This window comes from Meleagris gallopavo, chromosome Z (genome assembly GCF_905368555.1).
Source record: "Meleagris gallopavo chromosome Z, MGAL_WU_HG_1.1, whole genome shotgun sequence".
NCBI classification, from domain to species: Eukaryota; Metazoa; Chordata; class Aves; order Galliformes; family Phasianidae; genus Meleagris; species Meleagris gallopavo.
In genome coordinates, this window is record NC_139435.1 from 36,941,948 (window position 1) to 36,969,026 (window position 27,079).

The 27,079-nt window shown below is 40.7% G+C and overlaps 1 pseudogene; it reads left to right on the forward strand.

The window, feature by feature from the left end:
• Positions 1-14,794: 14,794 nt before the first annotated feature.
• Positions 14,795-15,754, forward strand: LOC146542211 (uncharacterized; annotated as a pseudogene).
• Positions 15,755-27,079: the final 11,325 nt, after the last annotated feature.

Here is a 27,079-nt window from a genome sequence, read left to right on the forward strand (position 1 = left end):
CCAGACAGGTCCTGAATATCTCCATAGAAGAAGACTCAACAACCTCTCTGGGCAACCTATTCCAGTGCTCCATTACCCTTACCATAAAGAAGTTCCTCCACATGTCTGTATGGATCTTCCTATGTACATGTTTGGGGCCATCGCTCTTTGTCCTATTGCTGTATACCACTGAAGAAAGCCTGGCTTCATCCATTTGCCTCCAACCTCCCTTTAAATATTTACAAACAGTAATCAGGTCTGACCTCATTCTTCTTTTCCTTAGGCAGAACAGACACAGGTTCTTCAGTCTTTCCTAATACAGGAGATGCTCGAGGGCCTTTGTCATCTTTGTGGCCTTCTGCTGGGCTCTTTCTAGGAGATCCCTGTCTATTTAGAACTGGGGAGTTCAGAACTGGACAGTGTACTCTCCGTGTGGCCTCATCAGAGCAGAGGGACAGATCCCTTGAACTTCTGGCCACGCTCTTTTGAATGTACCCTGTGATACCACTAGCATTCTCAGCCACAAGGGCACACTGCTGGCTCCTGGCCAACCTGTTCTTCACCAGGACATCTATATCCTTCTCCAGCAGGTCATCCCCTAACCTGTACTGATGCATACAGCTATTCCTCCCCAGGTTCAAGATTCTATTTATTGTTATTCTTTACTCCTTCACAACGCTTAATTCCAAGAGGACTTTAACCTTCCTTGTGATATCTCTATAGGCTCTGACAACATTCCTATATTCCTCCCAGGTGGATAGGTTTTTTTTTCACTTTTCACAGACCTTATTATTCTTTCCTTTTAGTTTATTCATGAGTTCCTTGCTCATCCACGTAGACCTCCTGCCACCTTTGCCTGATTTCTTACTCTTAGTGATGCACTGATCTTGAGATTGGGAGAAGTGATGTTTAAGTGTCAACTAACTCTCAAGGGGCTCCTTATCTTCTAACGCTTTAGCCCATGGGATACCTCCAAGCAGGTCTTTAAAGAGGTCAAAGTTGGCTCTCCTGAAGTTCAAAATGGCAATCTTGCTAATTGCTTTGCTTCTTCCACACAAGGTCTTGAACTTCACCATCTCATGACCACTGCATCCCAAGCTGCCTGCAACCTTCACATCCCCAACCAGCCCTTCCTTGTTAGAAAGAACAAGATCAAGTAGGAAGACCTTCCTTGTCAGCTCCTCCACTAGCTGATCAGAAAGTTATCTTCAACACATTGCAGAAACCATCTGGACCACGTGTACCTGGCCATGTTGCTTATCCAGTTAGTAGCAGGATGGTTAAAGTCCCCCATGAGAATCAGTGCTGGGGATGAGAAGGCTATTTCCAGTTGTTTGTAGAAAGCCTCATAACCTTCCTCATCCCGATCAGGCAGCCTGTAGTACACACCCACAGCAGTGTCACTTATATAAGCCTGCCCCTTAATTCTCACCCACAAGCTCTCCCATTCATCATTCACTCCCAGGTAGATCTCAACACTTAGATCTCACATAAAGAGCAACACCACTATATCTCCTTGCCAGTTTGTCTTTCCTAAAGAGGACATAGTCAAGTAAATATAACTTTTATTTTGAATTCTTGAGTCTCGCTGCACTTCCTACATGTTCCTAGACCTTCTGTCTACCCACAGTTCTCCACTCCCTTAAATTACTAGGCAGAAGAGTGCTTAGGATTTGTTGAAAACGTTATGAACACATTGTCCAAGGATGCAAGTATGGATTTCTCTTCTTTGTTAAGTCAGCAAATGCCTTGAGATATTCAGCAGCATTGCCATGTTTGATGAGAATTGACCGACAGATGGAAAACGTTTTTCAAGGTCTGGAATTATTTTAATTTAGAAAATCACATTAAAAATGCTTATTATCTTTCTTCTAATAAATACAATTTGAAAAGAAAAAAAAAGAAAAAAAGAAAAAAGGAGAGGAGAGGAAAAGAGGAGAGGAGAGGAGAGGAGAGGAGAGGAGAGGAGAGGAGAGGAGAGGAGAGGAGAGGAGAGGAGAGGAGAGGAGAGGAGAGGAGAGGAGAGGAGAGGAGAGGAGAGAAAAATCCCCAGAGATCAGGTGATAGAACATAAATATTTTCAGAGCTGTCTATGCTTGCAAGTCTGGAAGGAATGGAAATACAATAAAAGCCAAATTTTTAAAAGACATCTTTCAATATGATTGCACGCTCATATTAGGATAATTTGTGTTACAACAGCATACTAAAAGAAGAGATTCAAACTAAATTTCATATTTGCAAATTATTTTGGTAATCTCATCTTGGTCTTTTCATGTATTCCTTAGATATAAGAAAATGTCATGATATATTTCTAACACTCTGTGTATGCAATGTTTCTGAGACAGTCAACAATGGAGTGTGAAAGCGGGAACCTAACTGCAGAAGAAAATAGCAAGCCAATCAGCAAGTGAAAGAACAGGAAAAGAGAAATAGTCAGTTCTGCTCTGGCCCTGACACAGCCACACTAATCTATTTAAACTCTCTCCTTTTTATGAGGATTCACATTGTTACCTCCAAAAGTGAGTTTCTTCCTTCCCTCCCTCCCTCCCTCCCTCCCTCCCTCCCTCCCTCCCTCCCTCCCTCCTCTCCTTCCTTCCTTCCTTCCTTCCTTCCTTCCTTCCTTCCTTCCTTCCTTCCTTCCTTCCTTCCTTCCCTCCTCCTTCCCTCCTCCGTCCCTCCCTCCGTCCCTAACTCCTTCTCTCCTTTCCTCCTTCCTTCCTCCCGGGCTTCCTTCCCTTCTCCCTCTCTTTCTGCCTTGCCTTGCCTTGCCTTCCCTTTCCCTTTCCCCTCCCCCTCCCTTCCCCTCACTTTTCCTCCCCTTCCATCCCTCTCCCTCCCTCCCCTCTCCCCCTCCCTTTTCTCCTCTCCCTCTCCCTCCCCCTCCCCCTCCTGCTTCCCCTTCCCTTCGCCTTTTCCCCTTCCCCTTTTCCTCCCCATCTTCTTCTCCCCTTCCCACTTTCCCCTCCTTTCCCTCCCTCCTCCCTTCCTCTCTCCCCCTCTCCTTTCCTCCCTTCTTTCTTTCAGGGTATTGACACACTGGAGCAGGTTACCCAGAGAGGTGGTGGATGCCTTATTGTTGGAGATATTCAAGGTCAGGCTGAAACGGGCTGTAAGCAACCTGATCTAGCTGTAGGTGCCCCTGTTCATTGCAGATGAGTTGGACTAAATGACTTCTATGGGTCCTTTTGACCCTAATGATTCTATGATTCCATGATTCTTGATTCATACATATTCAACGCACAGTATATGCATTACTTCCACTTCTCCATTATTTAGATGTCGCTAACTTTATCTAACCTTTTCTTTTAAATAAACTCCTCTTGCCCTGACTTTCATTAAAATTCTTAGAATGTTTCCCACTGTGACTTTTAGCACCAGCAACCTATAATGCTGTCTCAATATGTAAATGGCATTGCCTGGGCAAAGATTCTTCACATTAAGTTCAAATCACAGGGCTGAATCTTGCAAATTCTTCACAAGCTTAGTCCCCACTCAGAGGTATTTCTTAGGTCTAAAGGTTTGCCAGATCAGGTATCCAGTTTGAGTGTACTGCTTTTCCACCAAAGTAGTTGCATTTGCATTTCTGTCCTGACCCTGCCTTACTGACATTTTCTACTCCTTTTTTTTGTATGCAAAGGACAGCTTTATTGAAAAGAAAGGGTATTTGACAGTGTCACACAGGGATGTGTTGTGACTCCACTGATTCAAAATTTCACTAGGGTTTGTATTTGCATGAGACTAGGGTGTAACTCAGTACCTCCCTAGGGTACCATTACAAATTTACATCTTAGGAAGCCACTAAGGGAAAAAGGTTGAATCAGTGTCATCCATCTAACTAAGCTAATGGGTATTAAATTCTCAATTCCACAGAAGACTGAAGTGCATTCATTTCAAATATCAGCAACAGTGAAGATACTATCCAGTTTTGAAAGGGTGATAACATTTTTATATTTTGATTGAAAGGACAATTTCCATAAGCAATGCAATATTATCAAATGAAGTAAAAATATTTATGATCATTTAACAGTATCAATAGTCAGAAAATTATTTATTAAAAATATTTATATTTATATATATAAATGGATGGTAGTGATAGCATTATGATAAACAGGATAGAGAGTACACTCATCCTTCTTAGCTTCACCATTCTTCCAGTTACTGAGTTACTCCCAGAGACATAAGGCTTTTGACTTATTTCCAGAAATATTTTTTTCTCATGTTGGAAAGATTTTGATACACTGGACAAACTCACTTTTGGAGATGGAATGGCAACTTTATGATTTATAGAAAACCTTCTATCAATTGGCTGTACAAATCAAAATTGTAATACCTTCCAAATAGTATCCAAAATAGTTTATTTGGCTTCCACAAACAAGGGCAGAGGGGAAAATGAAAAGCTTTCCTATTCTGATAACTGAATAATCATGTAACAGGAAAGATAACCATTCAGGCAAAGTATGAGTTCAGTAGTTTAAAAAAAAAAAAAAAAGGCAGTAAAGTTGGGAAACTTTGTGAAATCAATGAGGTAGTGAAGAGTAAAATGTAGAATTTCTGTACTGTAAAAGCAAAATTCAGGCTCCACTGAGTCATAAAAAGGTGCATGTAAGGAAATTATGGGAATAGAAATGATCCACTTAACCTGGAACTTTAAAATAAAGAGGAAGAAAAAAAAAAAAACCAAACCTAAAGAATAGGAAGGAAAAGTGAGTCTTCTTCAGGACAAAAAAACGTGAACATGAAAAATGAAATGAAAAGTATAACGAAAATATAGATGAAAGAAAACTCTGAGAAAGAATTCTTTAAGGTGAAAGGAAGAAAGACCAAATAAGAAAAAAAGGACAGACTGCCAGGTAGAGCAAAGGAAAAGGTTCTGGAGTGAAAGCAGTGAATTTTTTTCCATCTTGAAAAACTTGACAATTTTTTTGGCAGAAAATATTGGCAGAGCAGATGAGAATGGAGCAGGAGGTTTTAGAGGAAACTCAGAAATAGCAAAGAACTGAAGGGACAAAGGTCATGCTAGTCTAAGAGAGAACAAAAATAAAGATATTGGTCAAGGGACAGAAAAAAATGGGTAAGAAAAGAGATCTCTTGTGGAAGTGAAAACTCACAGTATCTTCAGCAAAGCACGGTGATACTAAAGTAGGGCAAAATTACTGTGAAAGATGGAATAAGAAAAAGATACAAAAAGAATATCCAAGGACCCCAAGGAAGCAAAAAAAAAAAAAACCAAGAAGGGGTGAAGATCAGAAAGGAAGGTTAAGATTAGCTAACAAAATGAATGAGAACAAGTAAAGAGAATAATGTCAATGAATGGTTGCAGTAGGCAGAAAGCGCAGGACTTGACTAAGGCCATGACCAAGGTCAGTGTGGAAGATGACCTTAGGAGATTGAAATGAAGGTTATGGTGGAACAAGGGCAGCTGTTATGACAAAGGACCTTCATTGTGGAAGCCACAGTTCCCTCAGGAACTGACTGGAGAATTGAGGATAGAGGGAGAGCTAGGATTACTGAAGAAATAGAAAGGAAAATCAAAAGAAGGGCAGATGAGATCAACAGAAGGAAGAAGAATTAGATATGATGGATCCTATCTACACAGATACGTTGTGTTACTGCTTGAGCAACTTGGAATATGCTTCAAAACCTGAAGTCAGCTTTAACTTTATCAATTCCTTCTAAAATTGTCCAATTATTTGTAGCAACCAAAGGTTATCTCACTAATAAACCAAATGCACATTTTAGAAATGAATGGAAACCCAGAGCTGTCTGGAATTATGTTCTGTTTATGATTTACAGCATTTATGGATTAAATGGAAAAATAGTACCTGCTCACAGACACACGTTATGAGGGTGAAATGTTTTCTTTGAAATATTGCTCCTGGGAAGATACAAAAACAACTGAAGTAATCTGTAAGACATTTAATGCCTTTGCTGTTGTTGTTGGAATGTATATGCATCTTAAACACATCTTAAAAACAAAATGTATGGTAATGGAAAATGATATTTGCTGCAAGAGAATTTTCAGTGCCTATCACATCTCACTACAGAAGAAATTTCAAAGCAGAGTTTTGAAAGCAAGGCTGAAAGAAAAAAATTGATACTTACAAAGAAACTACGGATGTTCACTGCAGTGGTACATAATCAAAATTTACTATTCAAGTTTTTAAGATTATACAATGGGATATCACAGAAATACGTGTGGAACTGTCAGTCATTGCATCTCCTTCCTTCTGTGTCTCATAAGTCAATTCAATCAATAAAAATTGTTATAAAAAAAAACAATTATTTTGTATATTAAGATTCAATTATGGCTTTTTCACATGTTCTGCTTAAAGAGATGCACTAAATGTTGTATGAAAAGCACAGTTTCTTCCCTCCTTTATTATGTTGCAGAAAGAAAAAAAAAGGCAAAAGCAGCAATTTGATGCTCTGCCACAAGCAACCTATGGTAAACCCTTCTGCACTACAACTCCACTATTTTGTGCATTCAGATTGCAATGAAAAACATCCAGAACAAGGACTGCTTATTCCTGCACGGAGGATCTGTGCATTCTAGCTCTTATCCAATTATTGTTTCCAGAAATTCCATTAGAAAGTGAGGAGAAAAATTTGGTCCTTGAGCATAGCTGCTTTGGAGTGCAACCAGCATTTTACTTTTGTCCTCCTAGGAGAGGGTACAATTTTTGTTTTGTAACTGTGGTGTGGTTCTGCTGGACAGTTCCCCTGTGGCAGAAACCTCCAACATCGTCAGCAGGAGAAGCTCTGACACATCCTTGGCTCATCCTGTAACTGCTCAGACTCTGAATAGTCTGTAAAACTTGAGGGAGACACTCTTGGGAGGAGGATGCTCCCTCAGTAGTTTCCTCAGTAGTTGCAAGGATCAAAAGAGCCCTGCATGTTTGGTGTTTGACCATAAACTAGAACTATTAAGGGAGTAAACAAACTCAATCTCCGAAATACTTCTGAAAATAGAGAAAAAATTATATCTAAAACAGATGTGAGGGCTATTCCCAAAGAAAAGTGAAATAAATACTTCTATATTCTTTGCTTTCTTCCTTATTAGATTTGAGCCTGATCTTGGAAAGCGTTCAATGCCTAATGCACCTCAGGGAATCTGAGAATGCTGTGGTTCCTGAGCACCACACTGCTCTGCTCAAAGATCTCTCTGGATCAATCACAAAGGCTAAAGATGGCATCTGTGGGATGGAAACTGTTGCTTTATCTCCTTACTCAGACCTATTGAACTTCTGGAAAAGATACATTACAATAATTAGGTAAGAGATTTCCTGAAGTAAAGAATGAAGAAAGACTTGGTTCTTTAAAGGCAGTAGCTAGATACATAATAAAAAATAACAGTTCAAGGATGAGATTTACATTTCAAGCACTTTGAATATTTCTTCAAAATGTGATGGCCTTTGGCAGATAGCTGTGTTATTATTACTGTCAGAGCTAAGCTGATCTGTGCTCTGTGATTTATGTTTCCTGGGACAAACATTTTGGAGATGAGTTGAAAAATCAGGCTCCTATCTAAAGCTGGAGTATCACAATTTTGGGAATGCTTGGTCCTGGGATATTGTCTCAGTCTATCCTGCAATCTCAGATATATCTGAAATTACAGAAATGTGCAGTGGTAACACACTGTCAGTCTCTGTAAGAGTGTCATGTACTGTAAAACTACCTTGCCACAGGTTTTTTTTCCCCTATATCAAGTGAAAAGATTCACTCAGTACTACTACCTGATCATTGAGACTGGTGAAATTCACACACAATCTCCCCCTTTATTCCTTTCCCATCTATCTTTTATTTTTATTTGAATAATAAAGTAATTAATGGACTAATATCAATAGAAGTATTTAAACTGAAGAGATAACGGGAAAACAATCAGACAATCAGACAAATTCCTTTTCTGAAGATAACATTTCATTTACATGGTAGTGACCTACTCAAAATTAAAAAAAAAAAAAAAAAAGCACAGTAAAAAGCCATCATGACAAGAAACATGACACGACTGCCAAAGCACTTCTAGCAAATTTGACGTGTGAAAATCTTTTCCAAATGGCAGCTAATGGTTGGTTCAAGACACATCCTGATGAAGGCAGAACAACTGAAAGATTAGCCTGTCCAATCTGATAATTCTAGGCAAGTACAAACTTTGAGCTGATACACATCATGGGTGTGGGTGTTAAATGAGGCTTGTGTGGACTTTGATTCCCTTCCTCAGGTCTAATGTTGATCCCAAGGTGACTTCAAGGTAGGTGACTGCAAAAAAGTTTGAACATCACAACTTCAACAGCCAGCTTTTTCATGTACCTTATCTTACTGAAAGAACTGAACAATTGATAGGTTACAACAGTTATTGTTGTTAAACAGACTACAACTCAATGCTGTTGCTTCTTTCTTAAAAAATTTTATCTCTATACCTATGCATGCATGAAACTTCTTGCCACTATAAGAGAGAATAGATTCATAATCCTATAATTCCAGCTTCTATCTGCTTCTACTATCCTGATTTGCAGATTCAGTGTGTTTTGCAATAGCCTTTCTCTTTCTCATTTTCAATCTCCAAGTACATTGCCACCAAATTTATGCATATGATTGAAGAAAAAAATTCTGGTCTCCACTGTGTTTATTCTTTTCTCATTTTCCTTCATGAAACCAGAAGGTCAGAAAAAGGAGTACATCTGGCAACCTTGAAATTTATGCAGTTTCCGGAGGTGAATAAGAGAATTAGCAACACAAAACAAGAACATATCCTCTATTTCCTAAGCTCTCAGATTTCTAATTAGGGAGAGAAGATATTTGGGCCATCTAAGTAGTGTTTGTTATTAGAGGCTGTTTTGGTCTGCAGTTCGTCTTACTAGCATTGAGGGCATGTATTTTGGATGACCAGCTGCATTAATTGTTAGAGCCCCAGTACAAGTAAGAGAAGTAAGGAACACACAGAATAGCACTGGTGCAGTGCAAACAGCAGCAGCCATTGGGGCAGCAAAATTTGTGGTGTGTGGATGGAGACAGAGTTGGCCCTACAGACTTCTCCCTCCCAGCTGACATACCTGCAGTGTGCTTACACCAATCCAGTGCACTTCTGGTCCTCTGGGCGCTGTGTTATCCAACAATACGTAGGCGAATTACTCAGGATTTATACTACAAAGCCTCACATCTCCCAAGCACGTGGGAGATCAAGCTGGGCAGCCTACTCATCTTGTCTCCATGGGTAGCCATACATGAATATCAAGGGAGAAAATACTTGAAATCAAATTAGCAGAGTTTTATTTCAGTCCATCAACTTCTGATCTGCTTTCTAGACACGGAGGGAACACTTCACTGGCTCTCCAACATGTCAGCTAAACTCACTGGTTTGTTCTTAAATCTCTGTTTCTTTTTCCCCATACCTTTCCTATTACAAAGAACGAAAACCTCCCAAAGAAGCTCTGCTTTCAAGGAGGTCACATACTGCTATTCACATCCATTGGAAAATCTGGGCAGGACACAGCATACTCTCACACATGCAGATCTATCTTTAAAGGACCAAAGGAGAAGCAGAAAAAAAGTGACTAATGGAACAAAGACATGGGCCAGGAGCTGGACACGATGATGCCCTGCTGCAGCTGCTTGTCGCAGCCATCAGGATAAAGCCATTTCCAGATAAGCGTGCTGAGGAAAGGTAACTTCCCAGAGTAAATTCAATCCGTAAAACATGGAGTTGAGCTCAAGCAACTTAGAAAGCGTTTCTGCTCTTTCTAGCATGCAGTGTGTCATAGCTCGGTCCTATTTTGCAAACTAACGTGCTTACTGTGTCCCCTTCTTGTGCCTCCTGCCTGCCCCTAACGCTACAGGCTCTTTAGAAAATGATAGATGACACCTGCAGCGATCATTCAAGGGCTTAAGGTTCTTGTAGAGGATCCGCTTTATCTTCTATTTGGTTTTAATTGGCTGTGCATAATAACAAAAGGGTCTTCGCAACCCTCTGCCCACTGCTTCTGCCTGGGAACTTCAGCCCTTAAAGGCAAAGTTCTCATTGCCTCAGCCCCCTCTTAGAGCTCGAAGAATAATGTTTAAAAAAAGTATAAAATAAACAAAACAGACAGATTTATATCAACCTCATAAACATGCAAACTCAGTTGTCTACATGTAGACACATGATAGTTTATAGCTACATACTGCAGTCAGTTAAGTTTACAGTTCGATACAGGCACTTATACCATCAGCTTATCTGAAAACAACCTATCTGTGAGAAGCAGAGACCATTCTAAGATGAGCGTGTTAATTACCAGTGAGTGAAAGGTGCCTCTTTTCCTCTCTCTGTCCCTGGCTGAGATAGGTATGCAATTATTAACTCAGTTATGTAGTTGATGTCAGCATAATCCAATATTAATGCTCTCAAATTGGTCCTGACAGCACTTGTGTGGCTGTGCAGCGCAATGAATTGGGAAATTGATCCAGGTTAAAATTAACTCAATAATGTAGGGTAAAAAAAAATGAAAAAGAAAGAAAGTGGGAGGAGAGAGAGAGAGAGAAGAGAAAGAAGGACAGAGAGAAGGAAAGAAGAAAACAAAAAATGTCAAAAAAATAAAGAAAAATAAAAAGGGAAGTAGTGAAGGAGGAAGATGAGAAGAACTAAGTAGTTCAAATTTGAAGAGAGCAGCCACTTTTTTACAATGGTGCTGAGTCACATCAGCTTAATTTATTCGTGGAATTAAAATATTAGAGGATGCCGTTTCATATTTTGTTCAATCCAATCTGTTGGTTTGGTGGTGATGCCATCATATGTAGTAGCACGTATTCAATCTGATGAATCTCATGAGCGTATGGCCATGGCACAAACCAGATCACTTCAGTGGTCCCATCTTCTCACCAGGCTGCACGCCATAGGTGTGTGGTGTTGGAGCTAGTGCAAGGATGGTGGGAAGGGGAAGGTGATGTGACATGGGTGGAAAGGTGCTCAGTTCAGAGTAAAGATACAGTCTAAATGCACCCAAAGGATGCAGAAGCAACAGAGAGTGTCTTACTCAGAAGCTCTTTTACCCCCCTTATACTGATCCAACAAGCTTTGATGGAAAATTTTGCCGCTACTAAACTGACTGTCAGAGTTTGCGACTTCCATCATGTTCAGATTCTCAAGGAAAGGCTCACAGAACTCCAGATTTTGTGTTTGTTGGCTTGGTTGTTTTTTGTTTGTTTGTTTTGTTTGTTTATTTGTTTGGTGGTGGTAATTTTGTTTTGTTTGCTTGCTTGCCGACATTTAGCTGGAAGCATGAGCACAGACTTTTATCATACCAATTCAACTTCAAAAAACTACCCTAATTACCCTGACATGCTAGTAGGAACAACAGAGCTTCCCAGCTCATGCACCCACCCATGTTTTTGGGTGCATGTTTTTGATTGTGCAAAGTCTTGGGGTTGAGGAATGATGCCATAAGTAAGGAGTGTGTGCCCATCATCAAACCAAAACCATTTAGCTCACACTGCCATCGGGGCACTGGTTAGTGCCAGCAGTATAGAAGGAAAGCTAATTCACATTGCACAGCACCAAATACTGTCAGAGAAAACAATGCCTGAGAATAGCCAGCCTTTTCACATTAGCTCTTATACTAAAATGAACCTATATCAGTAGCCACTGTTCAGAGCTATCCTACTCAATAATTCTGAAGAAAAACTTATTCCACACCAAAGAATACTGTTTGTGTGCGAAAGCAACAAGATGTACTCTACAAAGAGGGAGCAGAAGATAAAGGATGTGAAAAAGGATATGATGAGAAGCATGAAAAAAGGCAAAATCAGTTGACACTTTGAATATGATTTCATTTGAATATCCAGTCAGCAAAATTGGACAGGAAATGTCATGAGAATATGCTTTCTTATGCCATTTACTGTACTTCCTGCTTCCAGTCAGGATATTTCACCAGATATTTCACCAGATCAGGCTCTTCAGCTTTCTGTTATGGAAAAAACAAGGAAGTACAAAGTTGCACAAATAAAAAGACATGAAAAATAATTTGCACATTGTTTTCAACTATTTAAAATAACTGGTCCCACTGCACTTGGAAAGACCTTGACTTTATTTTACTTTGTTTTCCTTTACTCTCCCTTACACCAGAAGATAGTGATCAGGCACAAAACTCATACACAAATCTTATCTTTTCTAACTTTGGGCATGTTCAAATCTAAGGATTTCATTCAGGCTGGATGCAAATAAACTCTGGTCTGAATGTCATTCATATTTCAAAGTCTGAAGTGTATCTGGAACTAGGCTTAAAGACATCTCAGCCAAACACATACGTATGAAATAAGAACAAAACATTAGAAAGTTATAAAGAGCCCAAACACCAGGGAAAAAAACAACAACAACAAAATCACTTTAGGTGGTGCAACAGTGTATGTGGTCTGGCTGGGAAGGAGTTAATTTTCTTCACAGCAGCCTGCACAGAGTTGTATTTTAGATCTGAGACCAAAGCAGTGTTGATAACTCAGCTGTTCTTTAGCTGCTGCAGAGCAGTGCCTGCTTAGCACCTGGTCTCCCCTACTCTTCTCTGCCCCAGGGTAAGGAGCTGGGAGGCGGCAGATGACAACAGTGGGATTCCCTGCCAGATAAGATAATGCTCAGTGATAACAGAAGTGTGCTGTTGTTCCAAGGCAGTCGTTGCTCAGAGCCGGCTGGGCTTTGGTCTGCTTGTGGCAGGTGGTGACTGATTGCCATTGTATCACTTATTCTCTTCTTTTTCTCCCTTTGTATATTAAACTGACATTATCTTGACTTACGAAATCCTTCTCACACGCAGCTTTCCAAGTCTTTCCCCCATCCAGATGCAGCAAGTGAACAAGTAGGGGGTGAGTGCTTTATTGTTGGCTTTTCCTCCTAATTCTACAGCATGTTATGCATGTAACAAGAATTTGCCTCAGGAGTCACTTCTTTGTTTTTGGGCACTAGATTTGGATATCCTGACTGGCTTTCTACGCTATAAAACCAGGCTTCCCGCATAGGAACACTAAGTTTGCAGCACTAGAATGAGGCAGGTAATTGTACTCTATTTTAAAGACAAAGCAATTAAGAGATATGGAGAGACCAGTGCCAGGCCACAGAAAGCTGGTGTCAGACTTAGGGCTGGCTGGCTTTCCTCCCTCTTACCCTGCCTTGTGGATGACATTCTGGCAACAGCTCAGGTAGTCTTCTTTCCTTATTTCTTCGGGAGTCCTCAATAGCAGAGCATTTAGAGCACTCTACACTTGAAATACCATTTGCTACAATTTTGTTAAAAATCCCTGCTGATGAGCCATTGCCTCTGTCATGCATGACTGATATACCAATTTGTATCCCTCAAAAAGACCAGAGAGGTGCACAGTTTAATTTTGTTTATTTATGCTTGCCAATTTAATCCTTTATTTAATAATTCAACAATGGTGCTGCTTCCCCTCCCCTTTAATTAGTCACTGGTCCATTAAACTGAAAGGCAATGATCATAAGAGTTTCTTAATGTCTCTCATGTTATAGTAAAAAACTCAAAGATATATTTTTCCCTGAGTAGTTGTTGAATTTGACAGCAGGGCTATTCATTGCTGATCTAGCTGCAATTAGAGCAATTATGCAGATCACATGTCTTTCCAGTTTAATAGCTACTTTTTATTGGTCGTGGTGGTGGTCTCCCCCCCCTCCTCCCCCCTCTCTCCCCCCCCTCCCCCTCCTTTTACTGTAGATTCTCTAAGCAAAAGAGGAGGATAAGCAGACAGACAAGTGGACCACCTACTAACTAGGTCTCACCACGGAATTGGAGAATCTGTTAAGTACCTTTGTGCTGGAGGAAATTCCTGCTGGGTGCTTTGCATCTCAGCTTGCCAAAGGTCATCATCACAACAGCACCCCATGCTCTGTTCCTGCTTCTCAGGCAGAAGGGGATGGCACACTCTGCAAATACTGATACACCTCTCCTCACTGAAGAGTGGCTTAGAGTGGAAAACTGAGCCCAGTTATGAAGCCGAGGGGAACCAACACAAAGAATAAAAAATATAGAGCAGCTTGCATTGTAAAAGTTGCAGAAGGAAAAAGCTCTTTATATCAGCACCTGTTTATCTACTCTCACCTCAGAAATTAAAAATAGGTCACTAATTAGAACAGGCAGCATGATATCACCTGGTTTCCTTGCTGACAGAGCACATCAGCTTCAGTATTGACTGCAGACTTGCAGGACATCTTTCAGAAATCCATCCTCAGTCACACCAGACACCTCTACAGATTCAGACCATCAAAGCGCAGTGTGAATGACATAAGAAACTGCTGCCCTGCAGTGCAGAGCTGTGAGCATCATTTTTGTCCTACAGACATAGAAACGATTAGATGCCTAAAAATCTGACAAGTGCTCCTAAAAACTGGAAGGAAAATCAAAGAGATTGACAGTCATCTATCTGTAAGATGATTTATTGACTTGTAAGCAAGGTGTTTCTACTCCTGCTTTCTCTGACTTGCTATCAAAGAAATATTTCAAGTTGTTTGTAAAGCAAATAAAACTATCATGCTCAGGTATATGGGGCTGCTGAATCACAGCCTGAAACTGATTACTCACCTGAGGCGAGCAATGAGTCAGCCATGGGAGCACAGGTGAAGGCTCTCCTAAACCCATTTATGAGCTGACTGCCAGTGGGGAAGGATCTCTCTGGAGATCTGCTCCACCAGAGTCTATTTTGTGAGCCCACGATAGGGTGAGTGACTTTCTTTCTTTACTCCAACATAACAATTACATCAGCCAAGCTCCTGGATATACATACCATCTGTATATCCACTGATTATACAACTGGCGAGCAAGGCAGGCCAAATCTACTTTACATCATGTCTTTCTTGTGGAATTTCTATAAATGGGTCAAGAGGGAGAACACCATTCCCCTAGATAAAATGATCCTTGGGCAGATCCCAACGTTTCTGGGATCTCCTTATTATCAACTAGCGACTATAATTGAGAAATGAGGTCCACTGTGTACTCTGGGGAATATTTCCCCAGTATGCGTGACAGAATACTTTCAGGGACTAGACAGAGATATCTTAACTACAACAGAAAGGCAATTAGCTGCATCCACAGTGGCATGGCCACTGTTAAGTGCCTTAAATCAAGCTGAGACAAGATCAGATAACTTAGAAAGTGAAAATCAGCTATTAAAAGCTCATATTGACAAATTGGAAGAAGAACTTAATGTATTAACAGGAAAAAAACCAATTTTACAGTCTCTAGGTCAGGTCCGTAGTATTTCAATAGATGATAGTTATACCTCTGAAGTAGCGGACCTGGTTCAACAGGAAAGCAGGAATTCTAAGTCAGATTTAGAGGTTCCACTTATGGTGGATCCCCTGGAACTCCGTCCTATTATAACTCAAAAAACAAAAAAGGTACAAGATAGACCGGCAGGGGTGCCCCCTGAACAATGGCCCCCTGCTGAAACGCATTTGCACGTAACGGCCAGGCCATACACTCCAACTGAGTTAATGGACATGGTACAGCGATTTTGGCAGAGGCCGAGAGAGAGTATACCTGCATGGCTGCTCAGGTTATGGGATTCAGGGGCAGAAAGTGTCCTGGTTAATGGACCAGAAGTAGCAAAGCTGGCCACTGTAACGTTATACCCTGCTGTCAGGCAGAGACTATATTCTGCCATCCAGTATAGCAATGAGAACCACTCAATAATAGATTGGTTAATGGCAGAATGCTGGATGGTCTGGCCAAATAAAACAGATATTCCATTAAATACAGGACTATGGTCCTCCATGGAGGACCTTAAAATTACATTCGCGAGTTAAGTATGAGAGAAGCAATATATGAAGACTCGTATGATAGCCCGGATATGATCAAGTTCTCGGCGGGCATGCAAGATTTAATTTTACAACAGGTCCCTTCCCAGCTATATGGGACCTTAGTTTCGATATTAAACCCTTTGGTGACCTCGGAAGCTGTAGTTCAGCAGGCTGCTCAGATAGTAGCTGATCTGGGGGAGACAGAACACTTGCGGGCTAGGCGCAACGTTCGGATGTTAGAAGAAGCTGAGATCCTGCCAGTGACTAAAACCAAGACGCCGGCTATTTGAGCTCCTCGATCGGGACTCATAAGGGTTTCCCGAAAACAAATGTTTAATGACCTAATTTGAGCTGGGGTCCAATTTGCTAAGATTGACCGCCAGCCCAACCATGTCCTTCTCCAGCTTTGGAGACAGCTAAAAGACAATCAAAAATTTCAAAACTACCCTAAGAAACCAAGGGTAAGGATTATAGAGAGGATACCAACAACAACATGGAAGCTAGAAGACTTCATACCCGGGAGTATAAGGTATCTATTGCCCCAGTCCAGGCATACATCTTGGGCATAGATATTCTATGTGGTCTGGCTCTCCAGACAACCGTGGGAGAGTTCAGACTTCGACAGAGATCTATTAGTATCCAGGTGGTGCAGGTAATATTAAGAGGCCATGCGAAACATGGGCCAATTTGCCTGCCGAAACTGCGCCGGATTACTAATGTGAGACAGTACAGACTCCCAGGTGGGCAGGACAAAATATCGAAAACGGTGCAGGAATTAGAAAAAGTGGGCATTATAAGACCTGCCCACAGCCCATATAATTCCCCCATATGGCCAGTGCAAAAGTCGGATGGCACATGTAGTACATGACAGTAGATTACAGGGAATTAAATAAGGTCACACCGCCTATTCATGCAGCCGTACCCAATATTGCCTCCCTAATGGACACATTGAGTAGGGAGATAAAAACCTATCATTGTGTCGTAGATTTAGCAAATGCGTTCTTCAGTATCCCAATTACCGAAGAATCGCAAGATCAATTTGCATTCACATGGAGAGGCAGGCAGTGGACCTTTCAGGTCCTGCCAGAGAGAGGGGTACGTGCATTCACCAACATATTGTCACAATCTAGTGGTGCGTGACCTGGCCAATTGGGAAAAACCTGATAATGTTAACCTGTATCACTATACTGATGATCTCCTGCTGACATCCGACTCACTGGAGGCAGTAGGACAGGTGGCGGATTCATTAACCGCCTATTTACAACAGAGGGGATGGGCTATAAATCCCCAAAAGGTGCAAGGTCCAGGCCTGTCTGTAAAATTCCTGGGGGTGGTTTGGTCAGGAAAGACCAAAGTACTACCCAGTGCTGTCATAGATAAGGTTCAGGCATTCACAGTCCCTACAACATCGAAGCAGCTGTAAGAGTTTCTAGGTGTATTAGGTTATTGGCGTTCTTTTATACTTCACCTAGTGCAGCTGCTAAGACCACTGTATAGACTCACAAAAAAGGGGCAGCTTTGGGACTGGGGGGAAACAGAACAGGACGCTTTTCAACAGGCAAAACTGGCAGTTAAACAAGCCCAGGCATTGGGTATATTTGATCTTACCCTCCCAGCCGAGTTGGATGTTAACATTGCTCAAGATGGCTTTGGTTGGGGCCTGTGGCAACGCCAGAGTTCTGTTTGGACCTCCATTGGTTTCTGGTCTCAGGTTTGGCATGGAGCAGGAGATATAGTATGATTGAAAAACAGTTATTGGCTGCCTATTTGGCATTGCAGGCAATAGAGCCAATAACTCAAATGGCTGAAGTTACAGTCAAGACCACTCTGCTGATTCAGGGGTGAGTAAAAGATCTGACCCACCTTCCTAAGACAGGGATGGCCCAACCACAAACAGTGGCATGATGGGTCGCCTATCTCAGTCAAAGGAGAAGTCTGTCTTCATCCCCTTTGAAAGAAGAACTCCAGGAGATCCTAGGCCCAGTGACATATCACAGTGATGCACCAAAAGAAATACTGGTCGCTCCACCACAGAAGAGTCCTGATCAGGAGGGAAAATACCCTATCCCTGATGGATACAGCAAAGGCAAGCCGAGCAAGTGGAGAGCAATAGCATACCATCCTTCTACTGAGACAATCTGGTTTGATGGGGGGGATGGTCAGAGCAGCCAATGGGCAGAACATTATCCTGTGTGGATAGTTATAACTAAGGAACCCAGTGATGGTATCCTGAACATCTGTATAGATAGTTGGACTGTGTACCAAGGGCTCACTTTGTGGATTGCACAGTGGGCCACCCAAGAATGGACTATCCATACCTGGCCGATCTGGGGCAAGTACATGTGGTTAGACACATGGAATACAGTCAAACACAAGACTGTACGTGTCTACCATGTTTCTGGTCATCAGCCCCTACAGTCACTGGGAAACGATGAAGCTGACACGCTGGCCTGAGTTCGATGGATTGAGAATTCACCATCCGAGAACATTGTCCGTTGGTTACATCAGAAGCTACGGCATGCAGGACAAAAGACAATGTGGGCAGCTGCTAAAGCATGGGGACTGCCCATACAACTACCTGACATCATCCAGACATGCCGGGATTGCAACGCTTGCTCCAAGATGAGACCGAGACTATTGCCCAAAACAACAGCCCATCTTGCTAGAGGACATAATCCTCTCCAGCGATGGCAGGTTGATTACATTGGGCCCCTTGCTCAGTCTGAGGGGGCGAGATATGCCCTGACCTGCGTCGACACTGCAAGTGGGCTACTGCAGACCTATCTAGTGCTGAAAGCAAACCAGGCATATACCATCAAGGCACTCACAAAACTGATGTCTGCCTACAGGACACTTCAAGTCATCGAGAGCAACCAAGGAACTCATTTTACTGGTGCACTGATACAACGCTGGGCAGAAGAAAATAACATTGCATGGCCATTCCACCTGCCATATAATCCAATGGGGGCAGGCCTCATCGAACGTTATAATGGTATTCTTAAGGCTGCCCTGAAGACAGACTCCCAGTCCCTGCAGGGGTGGACAAAAAGACTATATTAAACCTTGTGTGACCTGAATGAAAGACCCCGAGATGGTAGACCCAGTGCCCTGAGAATGTTGCAGACAACATGGGTCACCCTGCTTAGGATCCAAATCCACTGATCATCTAAGACCCCTGATTGGTAATGAAAATAATCTTCTGCTCCCTGTCCCTGAGATTTTAGATCCTGGCACCCACAGAATAAAATGGCCATGGAAGGTGCAGGTAGGACCCAAGTGGTGTGGCCTACTTGCACCTTCGGGGAGATTGTTGGAGGTGGGAGGTTCAGTAGTCCCTCCAGTAATAGGTACATGGCCTACTGATGTTTTGGTCAACACTCTGATTTTCATTGCCAAAGGGACTCCCATCATGTCCCTATGGCAGATCAGGACACCTCCTTTAGTGCCTGATATTATTATGCAGCCGCAAACATCTGGCCAGAAAGTATGGTACACACAGCCAGGATGTGCCCCTGTACAAGCGGAAGTGTTGACCCAGGATAGAAATACGGCCTGTATCTTGCCCTGGAGAGCACTCCTTCCCCTCCTGGTACCTCTGAAACATCTGTATTTCTTCCCGTGAGTCTTTGAGCCTTCAGGATCACTGGAAGGAATGAAATGTCATCAAAAACGTTCCAGTGTTACTATCAGATCATGTGTAACACCCAGTGATGGTCTACATGGGACTGATGGAACATAAGACGGACCTGTACCTCACGACTGCATGTCTCCAGTAGCATCATCAAGCACTGGCCCATAAAATGATATCAACGTTCATCGATCGTCACTCATCTTGAAATTTACCAACATGTGTTGCGATGAAATTGTATAAGCGTCACGGTATATTGGATCTTTGTATTAGGGAAAGCTCACCCTTTTAGTCAACCTAATAATTGGTTCATGCCGTGAAGGGGTGGAGTGTATGGGGATGCTGAATCATGGCCTGAACCTCTGATTAATCACCTGAGGCGAGCAACGAGTCAGCCATGGAAGCACAGGTGAAAGCAATTCACCTGTGCTGCAGGAAGGGCTGGAGCCTGGCTCCACCTCTCCTAGACCCATTTAAGAGCTGCCTGCCAGTGGGGAAGGATCTCTCTGGAGATCTGCTTCACCAGAGTCTATTTTGTGAGCCCAGGATAGGGTGAGTGACTTTCTTTCCTTACTCCAATATAACAATTACATCAGCCAAGCTCCTGGATATACCATACCATCTGTATATCCACTGATTATACATCAGGCTTCAAAACTGTACACATAGATTCACAAACAAATATCACTGTGTGACATCTTCTAAACACAAACAAAATTGAATCAGACAACTGACCTCCCCTGACAAACTCATACTGTCGCGCAGTAACACGACAAATAACTGTTGGTTTGTCAATCATGTTTTTTAATTCCTGCCAAGCTCAAAACAAACTAAACATGTTCTTGAAGCAAGCATCATGACACAGGTATCCTCTCTTCCCTGGGTACTACTTGGTTTCATGTGAGAACTTGATTAGCTGCAAACATTTTACAGATGTTTCCAAAACATTTTAAACAACCATTTGCTATAATAAAAGCAAAACTTTGAAAAATTTCCCCCTTAAAGATGCGGATTTTTGCCTGCAGACATTAGTAGAAGGTGAAGATATATATAAGGTTAAACAGACCGTATTGATTTATTATTTATCAGAGGGTAAAATATGTTTCTTCCATTTGCAAACAAGTTTTTTTTCCTTGGTCACAGAGAAGGATACATTCACATCCAAATGTGACAAAACTATTCTAATTACAAAGGTCTGATAAAGAACTGGTGCACCCACATTGTCAAAATTCCAGAACAATACAGCCCTCTTCTGTTGTCTTGCTGGAAGAAACAGATCCAAGAGGGTTCAAATTTCACTGCTCATTCTCCTTACGAGACTGTAGCGAGAAATGCATATCTTCGCAATTTGGGGACCTGCATATTACCTCGGAGAGAATCTGCAACTAGTATAAAGTAAGGTAACTCACATAAGACAAATAAAAACATTAATGAGGTTTGCAGTACAATCAATGAAGTTTAAAGGTCAGCTATAAGCTGTCTTTAGTGTCTCGTTCCTCTGTGAGCTATGTAGACCATTCAGAAATGGATTCATAGACAAATAGATTGCACACACTTTCTTAACTCAGCCTCCATCTGTGAATATGTCTGATTTTAAAAGCCCTTAATAAAATGAGTCTCATTAATGTCAAATGGTTCTTAATCAGATCCTTAATCAAGCAGTTTGACATTAATGAGACTCATTTTATTAATGGCTTCCTAAAAGTTGGAGTTTAAATCTAGATTTTACTTGATCCATAGCAAAAGAAATGCACAGAACAATGATTTTACCCTTAATTAGACTTCAAATGATTTAAACACTTATGATACTCTGATATCCAATTAAGGACATCAGTGTACTGTAAATGTTTGGAAGGGTAGCGTAAGCGTTTATCTTGTCATTTCTAAAGCGCAACAAGTAGTTCATCTACTTCTAGCTTCTGTTTATTCAGGTGAATGAAATGAATAACATTACCTGGCGCTTTCTGCATGTTATAATGACCAGGGGGTCTGCAGCAGCAGGAAAATCTTAATAACGTTTGCCATACCGAATATCACACAGGCAGACCTGGCAGGTACTGAGAGACTTGCTCCTCTACTAAACAGCAGGTCAGAAGATGACTTGGCATTGTCCCTTGCTGTGTCCTCCCTGTGCACACCAGCAGGAAAGGGCAAGGAACAATGTCATATCACATATCAGGTATGTCTTACACATACCTGCACTGCTGTGTTGAGGTACTGTACACTTGGTATAGCTCAGTGTAGTGACCTCATTCTGCAAATCACTGTTTTCTTAAATTACTTTCCTGGCTTCTCCAGGGCAGCAGAGCAGCATGGTTTTCCTAGTAATGAACTTATGGCAAAACCATAATTCCAGAATTCTGCCCCAATAAGCAGTTTTTCATAGTATATTCTGATACATTTCTAAACATAACTGTTTTTCTGATTTGGTCTTAGTTTGTTTTACAAACACTCACAGGTGGTTTTCCAACATATTATGCAACATGCTATCTTTAAAAAATCAGTTCTCTGAACATCTGGAAATAGAACTTTTGAATTAACAGCCACATTTTCATCATTTTCAAAGTCTGTCAGGCTTGAGCTTCACTTTCTTGCCTTTCCAAGAATAAATCTGGTAATCTCCTCAGAGTTTTATCAGGTCACTCCAACTTTCTCTGATATTCCTTGTGAATGGATTTCATTATGTAAGAACAAGTTTCCTTGAGACATTTGGTTGCTACAGCTGGCTCCCATGTGTTAACTTCTCATCCTGACAGCATTTCCCTGTCACGCTAGAGATGAAAAGCTTGCCAATTGTGTTATATTGTTTTCTTTATTTATGTTGAAAGGTTTTCTGTTTGGTCCTCACCTGTGATATTATTGGAGTTGAACAAAGTGTGTTCTGTTGGAGAAGGAATTTGTGTTCTCCTAATGCATGCAGCAGCATTCAAGCATCATTTCCTGTAGCTGAAGCAACATTATTACTCAGAAACGGTTGCATCATCCGTGTCATCTTGAGACCATCTCACAGCCAAGTTAACAAAGTTCGTCTGCACTTCAGGGGAATAAATAATATACACTGGGACCCAGCCCAGAGATGTTCAGCAGTGATTGTGCAGTTACATGACCTGAATCAGTGTCCTCTCACTAATAAGCTAGACACATACCATGCTGACTCAGTGAGTCAGATCCAGTTCTCTGTTACACCAATGCTAGAACATTTCTTCTGATGGCAACAAGGAGTTATATACAGCTGTGGATTTGATCGGAAAACAGGCCAGAATGAGAGCTGAACAAGTAATTCAGATTATAATTGCCTAAGCACAGGACACTGCCCTTAAGAGCCTGCTGCATGTAGCTGGATTCCTCTGCTCCACTGGAAGTAATAAGACAGAGGATTCAGTCCTTTTCCTTTTTGTTGAAACTTCAACAAAAATGTCAGTCTTTATCCATTAATTTAGTGTTCGGGATGATTAAATTCTCTATTTTTGTTTACTTTGTGGATGGGTAGGTGAAGTAAAAAGTGAACTGACACAGGATATACCAAAATCCATCCATGTTGTCAAGCTGTAACTGACCACGTAAAATCAGAGGGTTTCTGTGCATGTGACTCTGCTGGTCAGAGGGAGGTCCTGAGAAAGCCCAACTTTTTTCCCTCTCAAGGAGTGCCAGCATGAATATTTTGAACTGTTTTCTCTCTGGGTCACACAGGCCTTGACCAAGGTACTGTTCTCAGAAAAAAAGAAAAAAGAAAAAAGAAAAAAAAAAAAGATGATTATAAGATTTACTTTCTGGGCAGAGCTTCTAAATGTAACTTTTAAACATCAGTCATACTGATGTGTATCCGTGAGGACGATTCTGTTGCATTCATGAGACTCTCATAAAAGGTTCACAAAAGATAATGATCTGGTGGACCAGACCTAAATGATAATCTACATGCTGTAGATATACTTTTTACATTGTGAGTATTGATATTTATGGCTGGTGACCCACAGAACTGACAAAAAATAGTTCAGCAAATAATAATGATTACACACATCTCACAGAGGAAGCAATTTTTCAGAATATAAAAAAGATAAAGCTGTCTGACCTAAATCACTTCTTACATCACTAGCTCTGCATAAATATTCTTTCCAACGATGATTTCAGCAATATTTTTTGTTTTGTTTTAACCATGAGCAATCACAAACACATTCTGTAAACAGGTCCCCACATCCCATTTATTTCATGAAGTAATCTGCATTTTAAAGAATGAGGAAAACCAGCGTAAATGCAAAGGGACACAGGGAAGTGCCAGACTTTTAACAGGTATGTTGGCAAATGTTCTCACTTTTCTTTGTTTGCTCTGTAAATGCTCAGTTACTGAAGGAAAAATTTAAAAACACAAATATTTGGCTCTGATTATCCAGATGAGGAGGCAATAAAGAGCAGATTGAAGGCTGACAAAGAAAGGAATAAAGAGTGCTAATGGGAGTAGAACTTGACATAATTTAGAACCAATGTTTTATATTTCTTCCAGAATGAGTGAAATCTTTCTGGGAGCAATCTAATTTCCTCCTGAGCTGTGGGAGTTTAATTTCCTAACAGAAGAGAAAGGTGGCAAAAACTGTCTTTTGTATCACTCACAGTATAAATCCCAACCAAAATCACTTTCATTTTAAAAAACAGTTAAGTCCCCAAGAAAATGTACTTTATTGTCAGCATCACATCATTTACAAAGCTGGGGCATTTAGCAGCAAGGATATTGCTCATGTATTAAACTTGCATACTATTCTTATCATTTATAATAAAATGTCTATTTTAGCCTTAGCTCTGACCAGGGGCTTAACTTTTCTAACTCTTATTTTATTTTATTAATTCCTTCTTCCATTTTTTGCTTACCTTTTTTTCTTTACTTTTCCTTTCTCGCTTGCTCTTATTATAGAACAAAATGTAACAGAATCTAATGTCCATTACAGTCCATTTGAAGGTAAATATTTAAGAACCAAGTTAAACTTAAGACTCTGACAATGCTTGCATCTCTAAGTGTGTTTATTTCATTTATTAGTTATCATAATTCTCCATAGTTCTCCAGCAACCATTGTTTAGACTATAAATGCACTGATGAGGGTACCAGACATGTAGGAGGCTTACAATAAAATGCAACATTCTTATAACTTTCTGAGAGAAATAAGCTGTCTGAATTAGTGAGCAGTAAACACATCAAGATCCTTGTTCTTTCCTCAGAGGTTGCTTACTCCAGTGCTGGTTTACAAATCACTGTGTTGAAGACTTATCGCTGCTATAACTTCTGATTCAGAGCCACCATTTATCAGTGCTGCAGGACACTGCACTTTGAACATAGACTACCTGTTACAGATCATTAGGCTATTATCTATCCCAAAGATAAAATACTTTAGAGAGTGTCTCTCAGCAGCACTGTACTAGACACACTAGATCATCACGATAATTATAAGTCATGAAAACTTTCAGCTAAAGCCCTTGTTTTTCCTGATAAACAGGTGCACAGAGAACAACATCCCAGGAGAAGGACATAGAGAATAGCTGTCTGAGTGAAGACGTAGGGAGGAGCTCTCCTGATGAAAATGCACTGAGGAAATGATAAGATGGACAAAGATGGGAGAGAAAGTCTTCACAGCAGCGGTAAGATGAGAAGAGAAGGAAAGGCAGATAGGCTGAAGAAAGGAGTAAAGACTATTTAAATAAAAAAATATGAAGGAGAGAATTTGAGAAAGAACCCTCGCTGATGCATTTTTCTGTCATTTCTATCAAATCAAAGAACACCAAAGAGACTGACAGAAACCGTCAGTGCACCCCTTCTTTTCAGTGCACAGACCACAGAAGTGACTATGAGTTCTGCATCTTTTGCATCCATTATGACAGAAATGCCAGAACTGGCTCCTTAAGGAATCCACACAGCAAAATGATTTTCTGAGGTAGAAAATGCATATCATCAACTTGAGAAAAATACTTTGCACTCACAGCAACTTCCCTTTGTGGCTGGGACATTTGTACAGAAGTCTGCATGTCTGTTCAACATCTCTTTCTCCAGACTTCAAATCTGCCATGATATATCAGAAATAGATGAATCTTTTTCCAATTTTGTTAAAAATAATAACAAATGGGTAGCCTCATTTTTGTATTCTTGGTACTGACTTAATTACTACTATGCAACAGGGAAGAGCATAATCAGTTCTATGTGTGGTCACACTGCCCTTCTATTTGGTAAAGCCTTTGGTTTACTCACTGTTCAAGGTCAAGAAAGTTTGTGAATGGGATCTTAGGAGAAAAGGATGTTTCACAGCTGTGACCTTCCACTTCCTGGTGACAGAATTATTATAGGATTACTTCTTACTCAACTATCAGCAACTCAAGGTTATATGTATTAAAATACCTGTCCCTAGCTTCTTGTCTGAAACACAGAATGTGCAAAAACTTGCCATATCTCAAAGTTAGAGGTTGGTGTTCTTTCAGTTTCCTTCTACACTAATAAATTCAGCACTTTGAGGTGGTCTCTCTCCTTAGGCAGAGGCTTTAGTGAAGAAGCTCTTTTTACTTCAAGGCACAATAATTGCACTGAACAATTTCTATGCAAAGAAATGGCAAGAATGTAATTCATAGGAGTTGTACTGGAATTAGGAAAGAGCCTCGGGTTGAAAAGAATGTTCTAGAACTATTATTTCTATATATTAGTTAGTGAAAAATATATTTCTATATATTAGTTAGTGAATAATCTTCTCAAGCACTGAGAAGATTAAATGAAGATTAAACATTATCATTCTGTGTACTTAGGCATTAAAGCATATACACGAACATCACGACAAGATAAGTCTCATGGGAGCCATGAACCAAGATAAAGATTATCTGAGAAGACAATCCCATAGAGAAAGAAGGTACCAAACATTGCTGCGAAGAACCAGCTCTCCTACGGGGTTTGTGATAGTTTTAGTGTGGTTTAGACACAACTGAGCCCAACTAGGGCTCTGGAAATGATGGTAGGACACAAGAAGTATGACATTTTTTTCTCTTCAGGTAAAGAGAAATAGCTACAGGGTCATTTTTTTTTCTTTTGTTTTCCTTTTTTTTTAATTTTTTGTTTCTTTTTTTTGCTTTTGTTTTTGGTAATGCTTCTAACTTGAACAGTAGATTCTCATTTGCCTCTGTCTTTTTAACAGGAATTTGATCTCAGACATATAATGACAACAATGTATTGGCCTAAGAAAAGAAGAGTAAAATTATTAGTACTTTTTCATTCACTGGTTTCTATGATACAATAAGAGGAAACTCCTGTATCTGCTTACAGTACAGCTGAGTCAGTTGAACAGAAAAGTGTAGCTATAATTCTGACTCAGAAGATGATTGAGAAATGAGCTTACTGGAATGTTAACTCAACTGAACTTGTGATAAAGAAGAACAAAAACCAACAAACATCTTCTGTGCAGATGATCCACTTGGATGAGTCATTTCAGGTAAATGATTTCTCCACCATCAAATTAAAGGGGCCCAAGATAATTTCCACAGCTACCATTCTGAGCTTCACACTTAGGAACGCTATTTAGACATCTATTCTCTACGTGCGCTTAAGATCATATTCTTGAAACTTTACAATCCAGAGAGAAGCTGGAAAGGGAAAATGCAGTTCTTCTGAAAAAAGCCTTCAGGATCTGGAGTTATAGGATGGCAGTGAAGTCATCTGAAAAAGACTCCCTCCTTTGAGCACCCTT